Source organism: Theobroma cacao, chromosome 2, assembly GCF_000208745.1.
Source record: "Theobroma cacao cultivar B97-61/B2 chromosome 2, Criollo_cocoa_genome_V2, whole genome shotgun sequence".
NCBI classification, from domain to species: Eukaryota; Viridiplantae; Streptophyta; class Magnoliopsida; order Malvales; family Malvaceae; genus Theobroma; species Theobroma cacao.
In genome coordinates this window covers 23,023,193-23,041,747 of record NC_030851.1, presented here as the reverse complement: position 1 = coordinate 23,041,747, position 18,555 = coordinate 23,023,193, and the positions used below count along the sequence as shown (strand labels likewise).

Here is an 18,555-nt window from a genome sequence, read left to right as displayed (position 1 = left end):
GTTGTCAACAATTTGCTTTCAAATGAACGTTTTAGATACTTAATTGTTTTTAAATCATTAAATATATATTTTCTGCTTACCTACTACATTTTTAGCAAGTTTTGAGATTTTTGACGAAAAATTACGAAAATACCCCTATGAGCCAGAAAATAATATTTTATTGTTCTTATTTGAAAATGACTTATGATTTTTTTTGAAATGCGAGATTTAATAACTGTTGCTCACCGGGGAGATGCGGAAGTTGATGCTAAGCCTTGCGGGGTTTCAATCGGCATTCGGGGTGAAGAATGTCTGTTGAGGCTTCGTGGCGATTGTCACGGGCCCGATAGGGAGTTTCGGGTCGTGACACAATGCCACATCCCATTTTTTGGCAGAATTGTGATCGACGCATGGACCCAAATGAGCATAACCTATTAGGCCCAAGCAAGCTTCCCATCATAAAATCATCAAACATTCATCATCTCACACAGAAGCATCGTATCACATCCACTAATGTACATAATCGTAATACATACATTCTTAAAATTTATTACACAACAAAAGAACTTCTCAACTTAATTGTGTAAGCTTAACTTAATACATCTATATGTGTATTAATAAGTGCCACTATCATAGTGCACAATAAATTAAACATTAAGCATCATCAGCACCCTCGAGGTGTTCATATAGGCTCTCGAGCCATCATCATGATCTCACACATAACATTATTCATATAAGTTGCCTAACATTGGTGATATCAGCATAAACATGTTCATAGTCTGTAAACATAACATAAAGTAAAGATCGACTGGTCAGCGGAACGTGACCGACTCTCTAAGCATCAAGTGGTTGCTAAACACCTACCAAGGAATGAAGACCGGACACTGGTATCTGCGACACTGGTTGCTATTAGATGCTATCATTGATCTGTAACAAAATAAATGGGAAAAATAATGTGAGTCACAAAAACTCCGTGAGTGGATACAGGAACGGAACAAGCCAGGGGATAAGAGCATTTCGTAACCATGCACTTATAAATCATGCCGTTCCTAACTTCTAAATTAGAAAATTCATTATGCATGTCATTTAATCTCATTTAAATATCTTTTGTTTGAAAACAAACTTATATAAACCTTTAGAAATCCTCATCAGATTCACTTAAACATCATTTTCTGTACCATATCTATCGATTCATTGTTAAATGTATAGATACTTTCAAGCATTTATCGATATATTGGTAAAATGTATCGATACATTTCACACAAAAAGCCTCCTATGGCAATCTATTTAGAATGCATCGATACATGCTTCATATGTATCGATCTTTGAACACAGAAACCAAGTTTTTGAACAATTTCAGCATTTTTTCCATTCCTTAAGTCCTCTTGCATCTCGGGAACTATCTTTAGGGCTAAATTCTTCTTCCTAAGCACATTCTCATGCCATCATAAGGTATAAACCATAAACATTACTCAAATGAACTCAACATACAACATACCATAAACATAACAACCATAATCATTTCATTAACATTAAAACACATACATTGTGATGGTTTGACCCCCATCAACCTTGGGTTGGCAATGTACATCCCCATTGCACCTAGGGCTAGCAACGTATATCCCCATTGCCCTTGGGCATTTTATGATGCATCATAGGAGTGAAGTCGCCACTTGCACCCTGTGAAAGTGGTATCAATTGCACTCTTTGAGTTTTCATACTCGTAGAATGTGGTAGGTGGAATGTCCTTCATATACATGCATACTCATCTCATAAGGTATATGGAATTTGTTGGCTCTATTAGTTTTTGATGATAATAAAACATTCCCATTTATTTGTGTCTAATACTTTTACTTGAATGTGTAGGAAAATTAATATATGAAATTAATTAATTAACTCTTCAAAGAGTATGTTAAAAGAAAAAGAGGGATAAAAATAATAAGATGTAACTGTCTAACAAGGAGAAGCCTTGAATGAGATTTGAACTATAGAAAGTAGAAAAACCAGAAAAGCTTCACTGCACTAGTCTGCACTTAAACGCCTACTCTTTGCATTTGTATTTAGCACTTAATCTTGTACCACTCAGATCACCCAGTGATCATAGGTACTTTCTTTTACTACCTTTCTTGTATTCTTAGAGTGAGAAAGTCACTCTAAGGGGTTATTCAAGCTTGGGATAGCTTGATTGTTGTAGGTTGTGGTTGAGCCTTGGAAAATCACTTTCGGGTTTTAGTTGAGCCCGTGAAAAACTAGTGTAAAAGGTTTTGGCTGATCTTCGTAAAAGCCATTGTAAAGCTTGGTGAAAGCTTGTGAATTTCACCAGTTCTTAGTGAATTTGTGGGAAAATCCTTGGTTGGACAATCAAGGTAGTGGATGTAGGTTTGGGACCGAACCACTCTAAATTGTTGTGCATCTTACACTCTGTTTTTATTTTCTTAAGTTATGGAAATTAGTTTTCGATATTGTTAAGAGCCAAATTGTGCTATTCACCCCCCCTCTAGTACATATTATAGGGACCAACAATTGGTATCAAAGCTAGTTCCTTATTTTTAAGGTTTAACATCCTTTGGGAAGGTCCAAATGGCTCAACAAAAAACCATAGTTGCTGAGGGACAATCAACAAACAGACCACCTCTGTTTGATGGCTCTAATTACCCTTATTAGAGCACAAGAATGTCAATCTATGTTTAGGCTATAGACTATGAAATGTGGGACGTCATAACTGATGGACCCTTTATGCCCTCAACCATAAATGTAGTGACAAATGAGTTGATGTTCAAGCCAAGGTCTGAATGGACTGAGGCTGAAACTAAGAAAGTTCAAAGAAATTTTAAGGCCAATAACACATTACATTGTGCCTTGACCCACCCTGAATTTAACAAAGTCTCAAGCTGTACAACAGCTAAACTAGTGTGGGAAAAACTTAGAATAATCCATGAAGGGACTTCTCAAGTAAAGGAGTCCAAAATTGCTTTCTTAACACATAGTTACGAAATGTTCAAAATAAAGCCTGATGAAGACATCATCATCATGTTTGATAGGTTTACAAACATCACAAATAAATTGAGTTAGCTAGGCAAGCCTATCCTTGAACATGAATTAGTTAAGAGATTGCTTAAAAGCTTACCAAAATCTTGGAAGCCAAAAGTGACTACCATAAGAGAGGCTAAAGATCTAACTATCATCACGCTCGATGAGATTTGTGGTTCTCTTCTTACTCATGAGTTGGAGCTTAAATAAGAAGAAGAAGAAGATCGAAGGGAAGCAAAGGAAAAGAAAAAGAGTATTGCACTTAAAGCCAGCATCCTTGAAGAAGAGCTGGAAGAGCTTTCCTATGATGATGATGAAGAATTAGCTTTAGTTGCAAGAAAATTCAGAAAGCTAATGAGCAGAAGAAATCGAAGGCTAACTAGAAGAGGTTTTAGGAAAGACTAAGGTTTTTCATGGAAAATAAGGAACAAAAATGACTCCAACAAAAAAAGAGGAGATGATCTGCTACAAATGCAAAAAACCTAGTCACTTCAAGTCCGAATGTCCATTGCTGAAAGATGAAACTCCCAAGAAAAATAAGAAATCTAAGAAAGCAATGGTGGGGGCTGCATGGTCAGACAGTGACACATCAAGCTTTGAAACTGATGATGAAAAATCTAAGGAAAGAGCAAACATCTGTTTAATGACACAAGAGGATGAAACAGAGGTATCCTCATCCCTCTGCATTAATTCTTATGATGATTTACAAGATAAGTATGAGTGACTTTATGATGAATTTGAAAAACGTTTTTCAAAATACAAGTCATTAAAGAAAAAGGCTACATTCCTTGAAAATGATTTGGAACAAATCAAATAAGAATTTACTTCTATTTTTAAGCAAAGAAATATTTTGCAAGTTGAGTTAGAACACTCAAAAACAGACTTTGAGGTTTTAAAACAAGAGCTGGAAAATAAGTTTGAAGCTTTGCCAAAAATTCTTGATGAAAACACAACTCTTAAATGTTTGAAAAATGAATCTTAAAAAAGAGATGTATACCACAATGAAAATTTAGCTAAAGCATTACCTAGATGTTATAATTGTGGTAAACATGGTCATTTATCATATGAGTGTTTTAAGAAAAGAATAGTGCAGAAAGTTAAGAAAATCTGGGTTCCTAAGGGATCCTTTGTTTCAACTAACACTCAAGAACCCATCAAAGTATGGGTACCTATAAAGAAAAAATCGAAATTCTATTTTGTAGGTTGAGCTGGACTTAAAGGAGGCATGTTCTAGAGCTCAACTCAAGAAGAAACAGCCTTGGTACTTGGATAGTGGCTGTTCACGGCACATGACAAGACATGAAATGCTATTTGCTCAATTGGATAAGAGAAATAAAGAAACCGTATCCTTTGGAGATGATTCAAAAGGTAGAATCCATGGTATAGGTACGATTGGTAAGAATTCCCAGACTCAAATCAGTCATGTGTTGTTGGTTAAAGGCTTAAAGCATAATTTACTAAGTATTAGTCAATTATGTGATAAAGGATTTAAAGTATGTTTTGATTCAACTAAGTGTGAAGTGATAGATGTGAGTACAAATAAAATCTCATTTATAGGAAATAGATTGAAGAATATGTATGTGATTTTTCTTGAAGATCTTGAAGTCAATAGTGAAGTATGTCTTGTTGCAAATGCTGAAAATGATAGCTGGTTATGGCATAGAAGATTAGGACATGTAAGTTTGCATACTATGTCAAAATTGATTAGAAAGAATTTAATAGTTGGGTTGTCAGATTTACAATTTGAAATGACAGAATATATGATGCTTGCCAACTAAGAAAACAAGTTAGAACATTCTTTAAGACCAAGAACATAGTGTCAACATCTAGACCTCTTGAATTGTTACACATTGATCTATTTGGTCCAATAAGACCAAAAACAAGTTGATGACTATTCTAGATATACTTGGGTGTATTTTCTTGCTCATAAGAATGATGCTCTACAAGCATTCTTAAGTCATTGTAAGAAAGTAGAAAATGAAAAAGGACTAGCCATAGTTAGCATAAGGAGTGATCATGGAGGAGAATTTGAAAATGATGAGTTTGAAAAATTTTGCAATGAAAAGGGGTTGGATCATAATTTTTCTACACCTAGAACACCCTAGCAAAATGGAGTTGTAGAGAGGAAAAACAAAACCTTAAAAGAAATGGCTAGAACCATGCTATGTGAGAACAACCTACCTAAATATCTTTAGGCTGAGGCAATAAATGCAACAGCTTATTCTTAATAGAGTCTCAATAAGACCCTTGATTTCAAAGACTCCATATGAACTTTATAAAGGTAGGAAACCAAATATTTCTCACCTTAGGAGTTTTGGCTGTAATGCTTTGTATTGAACAATGGAAAACAACCCCTAAGGAAGTTTAATGCAAAGAGTGATGAAGCAATATTTTTAGGATATGCATTAAACTCAAAGGCCTCTAGAGTTTGTAACAAAAGGACCTTAACCGTTGAAGAATCAATCCATGTAGTTTTTGATAGGTCAAATGCTTTACAAAAAGAAGTTCATGATGATGATGATGATGTAGAAGTCCTAGAAAAACAAATGTAGGAAATGAGCTTAGAAAACAACAAAAATAATGAAAAAAGCTCACCTATAAGAGAAAATGAAACTCCACCTCTAGAAAATCTGCAAAGAGCAGAAAATCAGCATGATGATCTACCAAGGAGTTGGAGATTTGTAAGAGATCACCCACAAGACCAAATAATAGGTGACATTTCACAAGGAGTTAAAACTAGGAAAGCAACTAGAGAAACTTGTGAGTTTTCAGCTTTTATATCTCAAATTGAACCTAAGAACTTTGAAGAAGCTGAAAAAGACGAAAGTTGGATAATGGCCATGCAAGAAGAACTTGATCAATTTAGAAGGAGTCGTGTATGGTCATTGGTACCTAGACCTTCAAATCACCCTATTGTTGGTACAAAATGGGTATTTAGAAATAAGGTAGATGAGTAAGGAAATGTAGTTAGAAATAAAGCTAGGTTGGTAGCAAAGGGATACAACCAAGAAGAAGGAATAGATTATGATGAAACCTTTGTTCCTGTTGCTAGGATTGAAGCCATAAGGTTGTTGCTAGCTTTTGCATGTTTCATGAATTTTAAATTGTTCCAAATCGATGTAAAAAGTGCATTCTTAAATGGATTAATTCATGAGGAAGTATATATAGAACATCCACCTAGTTTTGAAGACTTTGAAAATCTGATCATGTTTTCAAACTTCATAAAGCCTTGTATGGATTGAAACAAGCTCCTAGAGCTTGGTATGAGAAGCTTTCAAAATTTCTAGTTGAAAAAAGGTATGTTAGAGGCAGCATCGATACTACATTGTTTATTAAGAGATATTTAAACGATTTAATTGTTGTGCAAATATATGTGGATGACATTGTATTTGGTGCAACTAATGAGGCTTTATGCAAAAACTTTGCTAAGGAAATGCAGGGTGAATTTGAGATGAGCATGATGGGAGAGTTGAGGTACTTCCTTGGTCTTCAAATCAAACAAAGTGAGGAAGGAATCTTCATCAACCAAGAAAGATATGTCACGACCCAAATTTCGGGCCATGATTGGCGCATGGGCCCAATGGACGTAGTCCACTAATCCCAAGCAAGCCTATTAATCTGACATGGTCATCATTCCATCATAAACTGCTAATTCACATTTCGTAACTTAAGATCAAAATAATATTAAACATTGCCACCTCATACTGGCATACCAAACAAGTGTATATACATCCTTTACAATATGTATCTTAATAATTTACATTAGGTTTGTCTCTACACAACAAAAGAATACTTGACTTCTAGCGGAGAGACTCGGACAAATGTACAGCTACTGAATGTCGAGACACCTACCAAAAGATGGATACAAGTCTACAAGGACACCTCATCCTAGTTACCGGCTGCCTCGTGATCTGAAAACATGAAGTTGAAAACGGTGAGTATAAACCTAGTGAGTGAACAAGGAAGGGAACAAGCAACAATAGGGAATAATTTAAAATCATGATGTACTTGTTTTAAAACAATGCAATTTAATTTCATTCATATTAAAAACCCCTCATCAAACACTTAAATGATTAATCACTTGGTAATGATGAATCCATACATAACAAATAATTTGAAAAATGAAGGCTTTAGTGATATGCAAACAAGTCAAATGCGACAACGAATCTTCGCTACAGTAGAAACGCATTCTCGCTGTAGCGATGTTGGGATTTAAGTTATTAGCCGAACGAGGGTTTCTCAACTGGCCAAGGGTTTCTCACCAAACCTCCTCATTTTAAACTTAAATAATTTATTTCGTAATGCTGGAAATCCATGCTCATATATGGTAGCAAAGAAGTGAAAAATAGGGCAACAAATGATCAAGATGTGAGACAAAATAGAAAGTTTTTCGCTGCAGCGAAATTTCTTCCCAAAGACAGAAACTTTCTTCTTGTAAAATGCTACAGTATTTTTTCGTTGTAGCGAGTTTTCGGCCAGCCACCCTCAAAAAACCTGAGGGTTTCTTGCTGCAGCAAGAAACAGGGCGCCAACAAAAAATTTCCCTTCCTCCCAAAGAAAACCGCCCTGTTGAAATGTCCAAAACCAACAAGAAACACATAACAACTTCCCAAAGTTTAACATACTGAATTTCACATATATTACAACCATATACCATTACTCATAAATTTCTTATAACACAAATGTTTACGTATGTATATATATATACATATACCCATCATTATCATGCACACCATTCCATCATCATCATGCGCACCATCCCATCATCACCAACTCATCGCACTCTCTACTTGCACATGGTTGGGTCATCACCGGTTTATGTGCACTCCCTACTCGCACATAACCGGGTCATCATCGGCTTATGCGCACTCTCTACTCGCACATAGTCGAGTCCATATAATTACGCAATAATATATTCGTACGTATATACATATATCTACATAATGTAGCAGTATAGGAATCTATAATAGCCACATATTACAACATAACCCATTTCTCAAAAGCTTGTTCCCAAGGCACTCATTTTTAAGAAAAATTGTATAAAATCATTCAAACGTTTTCTGCAAACAATCACATTCCCCAAAATGAATTTGAAATGCAGTTCACTCATCGATATATTATTGAGCCTTTAGTTGACTCTAATTCCTCTAATGATCCAATTGGGGTGATGGGGCTTCGTTAGAACCTACCATCAAATTAACAGTACCTTATTGTCAATTCATAGTTATAAACCCTAAAAGCTATCCCTTAGCAAGCTTTCAATTACTACTTTAAATGGCTATCTATGTTCACTATCTTAATCACTATAAAATAAATGAACATCCTTAACAATAAAACAGCTCATAATCTCAATTAATAGCTATTATCCACAGCTAAAAACCAAGCTTAGTTCATCACTCACCCTAAGGTTTCTTTGTAGTAGAATTCTCTTCCAATAGCTTCCAAACAAATTGGGTAATTCTCTCTTTCTCTCTCTAAAATGCCCAACTAGTGAGAGAAAGTATGGAAAGAAGATTTATCAAGGATTTTGAAGTGAGAGAGTGAAAGAATACAAGGGTTCTAGTCAAAAGGGTACAAAGGTATGAAAATTAAAGCTAGAGAGAGAAAATTATGCAAGCTCCATATCAAGCTTCCATGGAAGATGGAAGCAACGTGAGATGGGAAGAGGAGAAGAAGAAAAAGTTGCTGGAAATTCAAGAAGCTGCTAGAAGGAGAAGATACTTATAGCCCAAGCTTATCCACTCCCTTAGAAATTACAAAAATACCCTTAATAAATTAGCTTGTCCTTTTCCACCCCTATATGAAATCTTTGTTTTTACTCTTTTGACATTAGAATAAGGCCCATAATGGTCTAGAAATGTTCAAGTCCATGAAAACTTAAAAATTTTGACCCCGAGGTGAAAAATGACCATTTTGCCCCTACCGTGAAAATCATCAAAATTTTTGTTTCCTTTGTCATTTTAGCCTTATTTGATCATCCATTTATGCCTTAGACCTATTTAGGCCATAATATTGTTTAAAACTTACTTTTAGGGGCTTACTAAGAAAATGACGAAATTATCCCTAGCCCGTTTTATTGCGTATATGCCTAGTTACAAGCCTATAGAGGTCAAAGTCTCACATAAGGGTTATCACTTGATCCCACTAAAAATCAAGGATCCCTTTGTGGATTGTGTAAGGGTTATCGCTTTGTCCAACGGAGTGGATGTAGGCACCAAAAAATTTGAAACATAATAAATTCTTTGTGTCTTTTTTTAATTTTCTACATTATTATTCATTGCCTATATTTGCCTTAGGAAAATAGTTTTATATTCATATATTGTTTCACACTTAAGAAATTATATTTCCCTTTATTTTTCATAGCTAGCATTTAAATTTAGGAAAATATTTTACTTTGGTATTTTTATGCTCAATGATTTATTGTTGAAAACTTGATTTTGATGCTAAAAAATATTTTTGGGTAAAAAAATTTTGATTTTTATACCTAGATTTTCAAAGAGATTTTTAATATACCAATTCACCCCCTTTTGTTATATTGTTCATTGAGTCTTCTACACTAACACATGCAAATGCTAATAACATTCCAATAGCTTCTAACCTAGCTACAATTGCATATGTTTCATCATAACCTATACCTTCCTTTTGACTATATCCCTTAGCCAAGAATCTAGCCTTATTTCTAAAGTCTGTACTAAGGCCTCAAATTCTCTAGCTCTCGTATTTTGTAGACTAATTGGTAAAAATTGATTCAAGAATGCTATATTAAACTCATCCCAAGTCAACGATGTTGCACTTATCAGCCTACCTTTACGCAAGGAGCCATACCACTCTTATGCCGTATCTTCTAATCGAAAAGCGGCTAGCTCAACTGATCTGGTACTAGAACATCCCAAGGTACTACAAATTTTTTCCATATTGTCTAAGAAAACTTGAGGTTTCTCTGATGCATCAGACGCTATAAATGACAGAGGCTTAAGCTTCAAGAAGTAAAGAAGTGAAACCTCTACATGACCCCTCTCAACCTCTAGATGTTGGCGATCAGCTTGTCCTTGTGAACTAGGGGACACTTGTACTGCATGTCTCCTTCTACTATTCTCTATATGTCGCCTTACGGGTTGCCATCATCTCCACAACCCTATTAACTCCCTATAGACCTACAATCAACTCCTCAAGGGTAATGCCCCTAGTTGGGTGTCTATCCGTATCACCTAAAGGCTGTTCCTTTCATGCATACTCACAAGCGTATCTGCCTTCACTAACCTAATGGCCCTGCCACGTCTACCTCGCCCCCTAGGGGTGGATGCCCATGACTTACCCTTCATCTCATTAGGAGCATCTTACTCCCCCGTCCATCTCGAGGCAGCTCGTGTCTTACGCGGCATTCTTACCTAAAGAAGAGCAAACACTTGTTATTAAACACATTGTACAATCATACCTAAGGGAAAAGGTGGTTTCTAGAATAGAGAATCTATGTTGTTTCTTGGTTGTGAAATATGCCATGGTTCACAATTCACAACTGAAGTTTCCACATAAAGACCCCGAAACTCCACTGGACCAATTAAAAAAAATCCTAAGAATTAAACAATCTAGGGCTTTGATACCAACTTTGTGACAGCCTAAATCTTAAGCCATGACCGACTCATGGGGCCAATGGGCATAGCCTATTAAGCCCAAATAAGCTTTTTTATATAATTCTGTTCATCATTTTGTAGTACCTTGTATTTTGATATGGTGGCTAATAAAGTTTACGGATGCCAATTGAGGTTAATTGTCGAGTTAAAAAGCGTAATCCAGAAGTGAACCTTTGAAATCTCGATCTTCATAGACACATAACTAGAAGTAGACGAGATGATGCGGACTAGGGATAATTTCGTAATTTCTCTTGGTGAGCTCCTACGAGTGGGTTTTTTTTATGCTATTAAGGTCTAAATAGGCCTAAGAAATGAATGAATGATGTTTATGATGGTAAATAAATGAAGACGATAAAAATAATGATAATTTTCATGGTTGGGGCAAAATGGTCATTTTGCATCTCGAGTCTAAATTTTTATGTGTTAGTGAACTTGAGTAGTTCTAAACTAGTATGGACCTTTCCCTAGTGTCGAAAGAGTAAAAGGTTGCACAAAGGATGGGAGAAAGACAAAGTCACCATGTTAAGGGCATTTTGGTAATTTATGTGAGAAATGGATAAACTTTAGATATAAATATCTAAAGCTCTAGCAATTTCCAGCAGCTTCCAACCATTTCTTCTTCCTTTCCCCTCTCACATTTCTTCATCTCCATGGGAGCCTCCCTTAAAGCTTCCATAACTTTCTCTCTCTAGCTTCAATTTTCATGCTTTTGAGCACTTTTTCATAGAACCTTTTGTGCTCTTTCACTCTCTCACCTTAAAACCCTTAAAAAGTCTTACTTCCATCTTCCTCTCACTAGTTGGACATGTAAAGAGAGAGTGAGTGATTTCCCTTGTTAGCTTGAAGAATTTTGAACGAGAATTCAACTACAAAGACCATCAAGGTGAGTATAAGTTAAGGTTAAATTTTTTTAGTTGTTGATAATGGCTAACAATGGGGTTTGTGAGTGTTTTATCATTGAGGTTGTTTATTCACTCTTAGTGTGACTAGAGTAATGTGAATAACTAGCCACTTAATGGCAATTAGAAGCTAGTTAGGAATAACTAGTAGAACTTGAGTAGGAATGAGCTTCTGGAATTATATTAAAGCTAATTTGGGTTAGTTGTGATGTTGTGTGTGTATAGGTTCCAACAAGGCCTCACATGTCCATTTGGAGCATTAGTTGAGGTTAGAGTCAAGCAAAAGAATCAACAAGATCAGTGAGTGAACTTGCATTTAAAAATTTACTTTGGGAAATACAAATGTATTTGGATGAAACATTTGAATGATTTTATCCAACCTTTGTTTAAAAATGTGTGCTGGGCAACAAGCCCTTGATAAAATGCTTTCATGCTGTGAAAATGTGAAATGTGCAAAAGGATGAATCCATGTGCTCCTATATTATGTTGGTATGTACGTATATGAATGTACATTGTGCATTCATGAATAATGTTGTGTGAGGATGTTGAAGTGTGTGAGTAGGGAGTCCACACATAATGATGTTGAAGTGTGAGAGTAGGGAGTGCACACATGATGATGAATGCATATGTATATATATGTGTGTGTTATAGAAAGTTATGAAAAATATTTGTGATTGTGTTGCATGTTGGCATTGTTAATTGCTCTCAAATTGCTTTTCATTTCAACAAGAAAATGGCTTTTGAGTAACAAGACCCATTTCAATTAAAATGCTTTATTTCTCGCTGCAGTGAGATTCATTTTTGCTACAGCGAGAAATTCTCGGGTTTTGGGGGTCACATTGGCCTGGTTCTTGCTGCAGCGAGAAACTCTCAGGTTCTGGTGCAGTTATTTCACTTTGACAAAGATTTAAACCGCCTTCCCGTCTGAACTGCGAAAAGTGGAAAAATTAAAGTTGTATCCCTACCTCTTATCTTTCTAATGGTTTAGAAATCAGGTCAATTGGACTTCTGTAGTGGGAGATATGATAGAAAAACTGAAACATATGCAAACTAAGATTATTTCTTACTACAGCGAGAAACTTGCTGCCGTGCTTGCTTTCTTGCTTGATTTTGACCTATTTTTTACCCATTTAACTTCATGGATTGATCATGGGTTTTTGCAACACTATGAGGTTATTGATCAAAGTTTGAAATGAGGGGTTTTTAGTAAGAAATTAAATCAATTGCATTGTTTTTGAAACAAGTGCATCATGATTTCCAAATTCTTCCTATCGATTGCTTGTTCCCTTCTTATGTTCACTCACTGAGTTTATAATCACGTTTTTCAACTTCATGTTTTCAGATTCAAAGGCAGTTGGGACCTAGATTGAGCTGTCCACATATGCTCATCTTTTTTATAGGTATTATGGCAATTCAGTAGCTGTATCTTCACCTAGAGTCACTCCGCTGATGGTCATGAGTCTTATGCTTATGTACATGTATAAGTAATGAAGACCACTAAGATTCATGTTAAAAATCAAATATGTATATTTGGTTACTAAAGCCATTGTAAGGTGGAAAATGAGTGATACAATGTTAGCATAATATAACTGTGAGTATTGGGTTACTATAAAATGTTATTGAAATATTTTTAGTTGAGAATTACAATATGGGTTTGAGAAATGATGGTTTGGAATGATGATCGGGATTACATAAATAGGCTTGCTTGGGCTTAATGGGCTATGCCGATTGGGCCTATGCACTGGTCAAAGCTTGGAATTTGGGTTGTGACAATTCTATCAATCATACATCATCATTCCTAAAGCCACATTTCGTAATTCCCAACTATAAGTATTTCAATAATATACTATGGCAACCAAATACTTATGTTTGTATCATCCCAAAATAATGTCATCCATTGCCAACTCATAGTGGCATCATCGATCCAAAATATACATATATTGTTTATAACATAAATCTTAGCAATTTACATCAAATGTACATGTACACATGCAAAAGACCCTTGACTACCAGCAGAATGACTTTGGGTGCGAGTCTTGCTACTGAATGCCATGGTACCTACCAAAAGGCGAGTATAAATGGATACCTCAGTCTAGGTCTCAACTATCTTCGAATCTGAAAAACATGAAGTTGAAAAGAGTGAGTATAAACCCAGTGAGTGAACATAGGAAGGGAACAAGCAAACGATACGAAAAGTTTAAGAAAACACGATGCACTTGTGTTAAAAACAATGCAATTGAGCTTAATTTCTTGTTAAAACCCCTCAATTCGGCCCTTGATTATTTAATACCTTAGTGTTGAAGGATCCATGATCAACAACGAAGTTAAAGAGTGAGAATTACAGCAGATTTCCAAACAAGACAAAGAGTTTCTCGCTGAGGCGAGAATCAAATTTGGTTGGGGCGAGAACAGTGCCTCCCCAAGGCAAAACGTTTCTTGTCGCAGCGAAAATCAATTTGGCTACGGTAAGAATAGTAACTCCTAAGGCAAAAAGTTTTTAGCCGTGGGGAAAATCAATTTGGCTGCGACGAGAATAATAACTCCTAAGGCAGAAAGTTTCTCGTCACGATGAAAATCAATTTGGCTGCAGCGAGAACTGTAACTCCTAAAGCAGAAAGTTTCTTGCCACAGCGAAAATCAATTTGGCTACGACAAAAATGATGTTCTTTGTAATGCCCTTATTTAGATTTGATTTATATGTATTGGCTCGCCCCTAAAGCAGTTTATATATCATAAACAAACCCGATGCTATATGTAAACATGCATACGAGAATTTATATGAGTATATATATTTACTTTATATATTTATCTATGTATCCATATGTAACTTCAAACATACATCAAGGACATTCCACTCACCCCCAAAATAGTCGACATGGTTCAGCGCATACAACTACCAACGTCACCCCAACTTATGTGCACTCCCACACCACACATAATTAATACCGTCATGTGCACTCCCACACCGCACATGGCAATTCATCATCTTCATCGTCATGTGCACTCCTACACCGCACATGCACAGTTGTAGTAATCATGCAATATTACCTTTCAAGGTATAACCTACATAACAACATGTAAACAAAATCTTTACACATTAACACTTTTCGCATAATTTATTGTTTGGCCATACACATGGTTACACAACCCTATTTCTTAGGGAAACTAGTATTGGCCGTCATATAGCTATTTGTCACATCCCGAAATCATCATTGCATCACACGCCACATTTCACTTAGTAATTCAACATAATATAGGAAACACATGAATTCATCACATTACACATTTCACAACGTAAGGACGTTTCATCAAAGGCTTGTTCCCATGCATGTTTTAAAGAAAAAGACAAATAAAATTTTTCAAGTGATTCATTCAAACACATGCATTTATCCCAAAACATTTTAAATGCAAGTTCACTTACTTGTCTTTGTTGATTTTTCTTTTTGATTAGCTCCAACCACAATTAATGCTTCAAGTGGAAATGCGGGGTCTTGTTAGAACCTATCACACACAATAGCATCACAACCCACCCAATTTGTATGAATACAAATCCAAATATTGCTTCCTAAATCAAAATTTACTAGTTTTTCCTAACTAGTTTTCAATCACTATTTGACTGGTCAACTTAATACTAACTCCAACCAATTTCATAACACTTATTTCATTACTTCCATTTTCCAACACCTATATCATCCTTAAAATTCAAAGTTATAAACTTAACTAATTCCCTTAGTGACATCTTACACTAACCCAATGTTCTTTATTAAACTAGTCGTTTATTTGCACTATTCTAATCATACTAGAAATAAATAATCACATTTCCACCACAATACAGCCTTCAACAATAAAACAGCCCACAAATCTAATTATTGGCCATCATTAACAACGTAAAAATCAACCCAACACTTAACAAATTATGTTTAAGTCCATTTTCAATTTGAGAGGAAGAGTTCTTACCGATTGTACCAATGCCTTTAATGTGACCTTTTGAGTCATCACCAAAAGTTATGTTACCTCATTTCTTTAGTCTCAATTCTTTGAATGATTCCTTGCTATCGGTCATGTGTCTAAAGCATCCACTTTCAAGGTACCATTTTCTATTTTGTTGTGCTTTTGACATCAAACATTTGTGTTCCTCCTTGTGGCCATCAAATGCCATAAGATAAGAGTTTGTAACCTGATCATCTTGACAATCATCACCACTTCAAGTTGTTATCATTGCCTTTTTCTTGGAATTTTTTGAGACTTTTTTCTTGCTTAGGTACTCATATTTGGTTGTTTTAGGCTTTTTTTAATCATGGCATATCAAATGATCATTTGAATGTGCCATTTTAGGCTCATCTCTTTTTGTAGGCTTTCTATTTCTATAGTTTTAAATCATAAACTTAGTGAATTTTCTAGCTAGCATGGCAATGTTGTCCTCACTCTCACTATCAATTTTTATGACTCTTTCTTCTTCCTCATATATGGATTTAAAGGAAACTTTTTTTTGTTTGACTTCTTTGTTCCTAAACTCTTCTCTTTCACTTTCATGCTTAAGTGTCAACTCATAACTAAGAAAAGATCCTATAAGTTCTTCTACTTTGAAGTCATTTAGATCTCTAGATTCTTCTATAACTGTAACTTTAAGCCTTCAAGTTTTAGGTAGGCTATTGTAATACCCCATACTTTGATATGGTGACTAATAAAGCTTATCGGATGCCAATTGAGGTTAATTATAATGTTTAAAAGTGATGAAAGATGAAAGAAATAGTTGGGGATAAAATATTCCGCATGTGAGGAAATAATAGTAAAATAATAATATTTTTATCGAGAAAGAATTTGCGAGATAAAAACTGATTCAGAAGTGAAATGAGGCATAATAAGGTATTTTGGGTATCAAGAAGACAAAAGGAGACAAGAGAAATTTTTTTGGAATAAAATAATATTTTATTAATAAAATAATATTAAATTATTAATATTTTTTGCAGTGTCAAAATTCTTCATGAAGGAGGAGTATATGGTCAATCTAAGTGGGCGAGAAGAAGAATGAGAAAATTTTGAAGAAAAATGATGTTAATGGGGCCCGCATGTTTTTATTAAATAAAAATAGCACAAGTAAATAAATATTTAAAATATTATGGGGACACTGCGTTGGGGTACAAACTTTATATTTCATTTGTGCATATGTAAAAGAAGATAATAGAAGGAAATTGGAGATTTAAAGATTTTGGGAGGACATAATTAAAAGGATGAGAACCTTGAAGGGCAAAACGGTAATATTTTTACAAAGCTTGGTCAAAGCTTCCAAAGGAAGCTTTGACTCTTCTTTTTGTTCCTCATGGCCGGCCATCCATATAAGATTGTTCAAAATGTAAGGCTTATGTACAAAAAAAAAAAGAGAAAGAAAGGAAAAGACAAAATATTTACTATGCATTACTTGACTAAATCAACAAGCTTTTACCTCACTTTTTGACTTCTTCTTTCATATGGCCGGCCACTTGAAGCCAACTTCCTTATTTTATTTTATTTTGTTCTTATCCCAAAAGATTTCTAGAAACATCATCACACTTATTGCTTTTTCTTTCCTTTTATCCACCACATCAACAATATGGAAATTGGCTTTGTTTTGGCAAAGAAAACCGTGCCCTTAGAAAGAAAATAAGTAAAGTCAGTTGGAAGAAAGGAGAAAGGGAAAGAAGAAAGAGAGAAGTCGGTTGTGAGAGAGCAAAGGGAAAGTCGAAGAAGAAAGAGAGAAAAAGAGAAAGGGGAAAGCCACCGGCCAAGGGAGAAATAGAGGGGCTTTGTGCTGCAATTTTTGAGAGGGAAAAAGAAAGAGTTTTGCTGCAAATTTTGAAAGGGGAAAGAAAGAGTTTTGCTACAAATTTTGAAAGGGGAAAGAAAGAGTTTTGCTGCAAATTTTGAAAAGGGAAAGAAAGAGTTTTGCTGTAAATTTTGAGAGGAAAACAAGGGCTAGTGCTATTGGGTTTGTGAGGGAGTAAATGAAGGCTTTAGCTGTCAGTATTGAGGGTGAGATGAGTAGCTTTGGCTGCTAATTTTGAAGGCTGAAATGAGCAGCTTTGGCTACTGATTTTTGAGGTTTTGGTTGCTGGTTTTGAGGGTGAAATAAGCAGCTTCGGCTGCTGATTTTTGAGGCTGAGATGACCAGCTTTGGCTGCTGATTTTTGTGGTTGAAAGGAGCAAAAAATTTCTACCGACGGTGAGAGAAAGAGAGGAGGAAATTGTGGCCGACTTGTGAGTGTAAGAAAGGAAAAAAATAATAAATAAATAAACAAATAATAATTATTCCTTTGGGCCTCCAACAATACATTTGGCAAGGAAGGTCCGGTGGGCTGCAATTTTTTACTTGGCTTAGCATCTGAGCCCAAGTGAGGTAAAATTTAAAATCAAGCATTTTTTTTATGGATCCATTATGAAGTATGTTGTTTGGGTTTAGTTCAATTCATTGGTTTGAATATGTGATAGAATGATATAGAATAAGTTGAATTATTTGGTATAAATGTTATAGAATTATTAGTTAATATTTAAAATATGAAAATTAGTGTAAGTACAATATATGAAGGTAAATATCAATAGTAAGAAAATCAATAATAGATTTAGTTAGTTTTAAAATAATAATGGTAATAGTAATAATAAGTGAATGATGAGGATGAAAAATGTGAATTAGATTAAGGACTAATTGATTTAAGTGCTGCCATATGCCTATATAATTAAATATGTTGAGTTTAGATTGTTGCTAGGAAGTGTCAAAGTAAAGGTAGTGCACTATAGTGGCGCGTTGGAGGAAATAACAAGCGACCGGATAGTAGGAATAGCTAGAGACACCTCCGAGCAAATAGCAACTTAATATCTCGTTGTTGTCGGGTAAGTGAACTTGCATTAAAATGTTTTGGGATATACACATTTATGTTTGATTGAATCCCCTAAAATGTTTTATCGGTTTTTCTTTAAAAACTCGCATGGGAACAAGCCCTTATGAAATGTTTTTATGTTATGAAATGGATAGTGTGATGAAT

General features: G+C 35.1%; 1 long non-coding RNA gene across 1 annotated transcript; it reads right to left on the bottom strand.

Annotated features, from left to right (window-relative positions):
* Window positions 13,391-15,972, bottom strand: LOC108660780. Its single transcript, XR_001926464.1, has 4 exons — window positions 15,497-15,972; window positions 14,961-15,040; window positions 14,399-14,602; window positions 13,391-13,654 (listed from the first exon to the last, which is right to left on the bottom strand). It is a non-coding gene; the product is annotated as an uncharacterized LOC108660780 (long non-coding RNA).